Below are 4,819 nucleotides of genomic sequence, written 5' to 3'. Positions count from 1 at the left end.
TTAAAAGTGAAAAGCAGGAAGTCAGATGAAATAGAGATTTAAAAAAACAGAAAAATAATATTAAAATTTTATGCAGGGGGTTCCTGCTATAGTGCACTGGGTTAAAGATCTGGCATTGCCACAGTTGTGGCATAAGTTGCAGTTGTGGCTCCAGTTTGATCTCTTTTCTGGGAACTTACATATGCTGCATGTGTGGCCAAAAAAGGAAAAAAATTATGCATAAATATAAAAAGTAAAAATTGAGGAGTTTCTGTTGTGGCTCGGTGGGTTGAGAACCTGACATTGTCTCTGTGAGGATGCAGGTTCCACCCCTGGTCTTGCTCAGTGGGTTAAGGCATGGCATAAGCTGTGGTGTATGTTGAAGATGCAGCTTGGATCCAATGTTGCTGTGGCTGTGGTGTAGGCCGCAGCTGCAGCTCTGATTCAGTCCCTAGCCTGGGAACTTCCATATGCCGCAGGTACAGCCGTAAAAAAATTAGTATAAGAACAAATAGAAAACTTAGATAAACTTACTAGTCTCTCTCTCTCTCTCTCTTTTTTTTTTTAACAAGAGAACAAATCCACTTTTATTTATTTATTTTCGATAAGTTTAAATCCTTGAAGGGTACAGCATCACACAGATTCTGTGTCCAATGGCCTTAGCAGGAAGGTTGCTTCAGAATTTGGCACAAACCATGCCACTGTTGCCATGAGCACGTTATCTTTCCCCAGATTACTCTGCTTTTGTTAGGTTTTCCGCAGGTCACTGTGTTATTCTTTGCTTTGTACACATAAGCACATCTCTTGCCTAGATAAAATTCAATTTCATCTCGGGCATAAACACCTTCAATTTTAAGAAGAGCTGTGTGCTCCTTCTGATTCCAGAGACCCCGCTTATAACCAGCAAAAATGGCCTTGGACCACAACCTTCCTGAGATATTTGTTGTTTTAGAAGTCCTGTTCCCAGCAGGCCTCTGAACGATCCAAGATGACTGAAAGAGAAAGGGACTTACTAGTATCTTGAGAAAAAGTATCTCAAATATATCCTCCTACACATTTTAAAAAACAATAGGCCCAGATGATTTATAAGGGTATTGCAGTCTTTCAAGGAATAATTTATTTAAGTTGTGCCAAAGAATAGAAAAAGAAGAAAACATGCTCGATTCCTCTATTGAGTCTAGTATAATCTTGATTCCAAATCCCCCTTTTTTTTTTTGTCTTTTTGCCTTTTCTAGGGCTACTTCCACGGCATATGGAGGTTCTCAGGCTAGGGGTTGAATCGGAGCTGTAGCCACCGGCCTACGCCAGAGCCACAGCAACACGGGATCTGAGCCGCGTCTGCAACCCTCACCACAGCTCATGGCAACGCCGGATCCTCAACCCACTGAGCAAGGGCAGGGACCGAACCCACAACCTCATGGTTCCTAGTCGGATTCGTTAACCACTGCACTATGACGGGAACTCCCAAATCCTTTTAAGGAGAGTAAAAGAGGAGTTCCCTTCATGGCTCAGCGGTTAACAAACCCGACTAGGATCCATGGGGATGTGGGTTCAATCCCTGGCCTTACTCAATGGGTTAAGGATCCAGCATTGGCATGAGCTGTGGTGTGGCCTGCAGATGCAGCTCAGATTCGTGTTGCTGTGGTTGTGGTGTAGGTCGGAAGCTGTAGCTCCAATTAGACCCCTAGCCTGGGAACTTCCATATGCCTCGAGTGTGGCCCTAAAAACCAAAAAAAAAAAAAAAAAGAAAAGAAAAAAAAGAAAAAAAAGGAGAGTAGAAGACATTTCTTGGTCTGGGCAGATATAATTGTGGTGGTTGTAAGTGATATTTACCCAGTGTTTCCTGGTGCACAGTAGGATTTGAATGTATTAGTCTGCTTGAGGTTGAGTGGGGCCTCTTCAAGTTCTGACCAATGAATTATGAGTGTAAATGGTATGTTACTTTCAGGCTGGTGCATTTAATGGCTGGTCTGAGACCGTCTGTGTCTCATTTTAAAATTAAAATTTTTTTTTGTCTTTTGAGGGCCTCACCCGTGGCATATGAAGATTCCCAGGCTAGGGGTCTAATCGGAGCTATAGCCACTGGCCTACGCCACAGCCACAGCAACATCAGATCTGAGCCGCTCTTGCAACCTATACCACAGCTCACAGCAATGCTGGATCCTTAACCCACTGAGTGAGGCCATGGATGCTAGTCAGTTTTATTTCCACTGAGCCATGACAGCAACTCCTCTCTGTTGTCTCTTTACCTTTGTCATGGCAACTAGCAGTTCATGAGGTGGCAATGGCTTTTTCAGCCTGAGTCTCTGGATGACTATGATGAGTGGTCCCATCTCTGTTGACCTGTGATAGGCAGGTGGCCTATGTAAGAACGAGACCTTTGCTCAAGTTCCCATAGTGGCGCAGCGGAAATGAATCCAACTAAGGAACCATGAGGTTGTGGGTTCAATCCCTGGCCTTGCTCAGTGGGTTAAAGATCATGTGTTGCTGTGAGCTGTGGTGTAGGTCTCAGATGTGGCTCAGATCTGGCGTTGCTGTGGCTCTGGTGTAAGCAAGCAGCTGTAGCTTCAATTAGACTTCTAGCCTGTGAACCTCCATATGTCGAGGGTTCGGCCCTAAAAAGACAAAAGACAAAAAAAAAAAGAACTAGACCTTTGCTATTTTAAGCTGTGGTGATTTGGGGATTGCGTGTTATTATAGCATAATCTCGTCCATCCTGGTTAATACAACAGCCAATTGATACTCCCTGTCTATCCCAACTTTTTCCAACAAGCCCACCCACTAAAACCCTTTACAGTCTCCTTTACAGCTAGAGTTCTTGGTGTGATGAAGTTCCAACAATTAGCTGCCCTTGAATGAAATGCAGAAGTGCTACTGGTGAGCAGGCCACCTCCTCATAATGCAGCTGAGAGTGGTCTTAGAGGCATTTTCAGAGCCACAGGGTGAGTGTTGAGTGGCAGTGTTGGAAGCATCAGCATCTGGCTTTTGCGTCCTTGTGTCCAGGCACTAGCTCTGTGGTGTCAAGGGGCTATTGTGATGGTGCAGCTTCTTCCTGCCCTGTGGATCACAGCCTCAGGTAGGGTCTGGCAGCTCCCAGTTCTTCTGCAGCAAAGGCCATGGAAAGAGCACCCCCCTGCTTTGTTCTGAGAATCATTCCTGGAGACCCAGCCAAGAGCCTGCTTCTCCATCCCTTTTATGATTTTATAAGCACCCAAATCCCTATATTTAATCCCTTGCTGCTTGTGTGACTTCTTTTTTTTTTTTTGACTGCGCCCACAGCATATGATAGTTCCCAGGCCAGGGGTTGAACCCATGCCACAGCAGTGACCTGAGCTGCTGCAACAAAACCACTACATCCTTAACCCACTGTGCCATGAGGGAACACCATTATGTAACTTCTAACACGCAGTTAAACCATGACTAATTGAAGGCCTACCTCACTTTATAGCTACAGATGCAAAAATTCTGAAGTAAATATTCATTAACTAAATGTACTAGTAATTATGTATATATATATATATATATAATATATACATGTATATGTATGTGTATTATACACACACATACACAAATATATACATACATACATATGTATATAATGCAAGGGTGTTTCAAAATTAGAAAATCACTATATGGTGTTCCCTTGTGGCTCAGCAGGTTAAGAACCTGGTGTCACTGCAATGGCTTTGGTCACTGCTGTGGCATAAGCTTGATTCCTGTGCTTCAGGAATAGACCGCCCCCTCCCCCTAAATAAAACCTTCTATATGCAACAGATCCTATTAATGGGTTAAAGAAGAAAAACCACAAAATTAGCATAACATTAAAAAAAGGAGTTCCCATTGTGGCTCAGTGGTAAGGATTCCAACTAGTATCCATGAGAATTTGGTTTTGACCCTTGACCTCTCTCAGTGGGTTAGGGATCTGTCGTTGCCATGGGCTGTGGTGTAGGTCGCAGATGTGGCTCGGATCTGGCATTGCTGTGGCTGTGGTGTAGACCAGAAGCAGCTCCCATTCAACCCCTAGCCTGGGAATTTCCATATGCTGAAGGTGTGGCCCTAAAAAGACAAAAAAAAAGGAAAGAGAAAAAGAAAAAAGATTTACTCAAATTAAACAACTCATGATTTTAAAAAACTCTCAGAAAATTAGGAATAGATGGTCATTTTATTTTCTTGATAAAGGCTATTACATTACAGTACAGTGAACTGCTACTACAAAAAAGTGTAAAGCCAAAAAGCTTTTAAAAACCACTTTACCTCTTTTCCTCTTAAGCATCTGACTATGACCAGTCCTGGTCTGGGGGATGGATGGCTGTCTCCATGTCATCATTCAGGATTCCAAGTTTCTTCTGAGTTAGAGTTCCACCATCCCACTAGGGATGACAAGGATGTCATTGTCTTCAGTAAAAGCTAGGTGGCTGCCGTGACCAGGTTCCAGCTGTTAAAACATATCACAAAGGTGGCATGTCCAGTGTCTTAAGTTCCAGCTCCAGAATGGCTTATATCATTTTACAGTCCAATGATAATAGTTAATTTTTTATTTTTTATTATAGTTGATTTATAATTTTGTGTAAATTTCCACTGTACAGCAAAGTGACCAATTATATATACATATATGTATGTGCATATATATGTATATATATATTTATATACACATCCTTCTTCTCCTATCATCCCCCTATCATGTCCTGTCTCAAGAGATTAGACACAGTTCCCTGTGCTCTACAGCAGGACCTCATTGTTTATCTATTCTAAATGTAATAGTTTGCATCTATAAACCCCAAACTCCCAATCCATCCCACTCCCTCCCACCTCTCCCTGGACAACCTCAAGTCTATCCTCC

The 4,819-nt window shown here is 42.7% G+C and overlaps 1 pseudogene; it reads right to left on the bottom strand.

Annotated features, from left to right (window-relative positions):
- Positions 1–589: 589 nt before the first annotated feature.
- Positions 590–2,312, bottom strand: LOC125110391 (60S ribosomal protein L35a-like; annotated as a pseudogene).
- Between the last annotated feature and the right edge of the window lie 2,507 nt (positions 2,313–4,819).

This window comes from Phacochoerus africanus, chromosome 1, assembly GCF_016906955.1.
Source record: "Phacochoerus africanus isolate WHEZ1 chromosome 1, ROS_Pafr_v1, whole genome shotgun sequence".
Taxonomy (NCBI): domain Eukaryota; kingdom Metazoa; phylum Chordata; class Mammalia; order Artiodactyla; family Suidae; genus Phacochoerus; species Phacochoerus africanus.
This window is presented reverse-complemented; position numbering and strand designations above follow the sequence as displayed.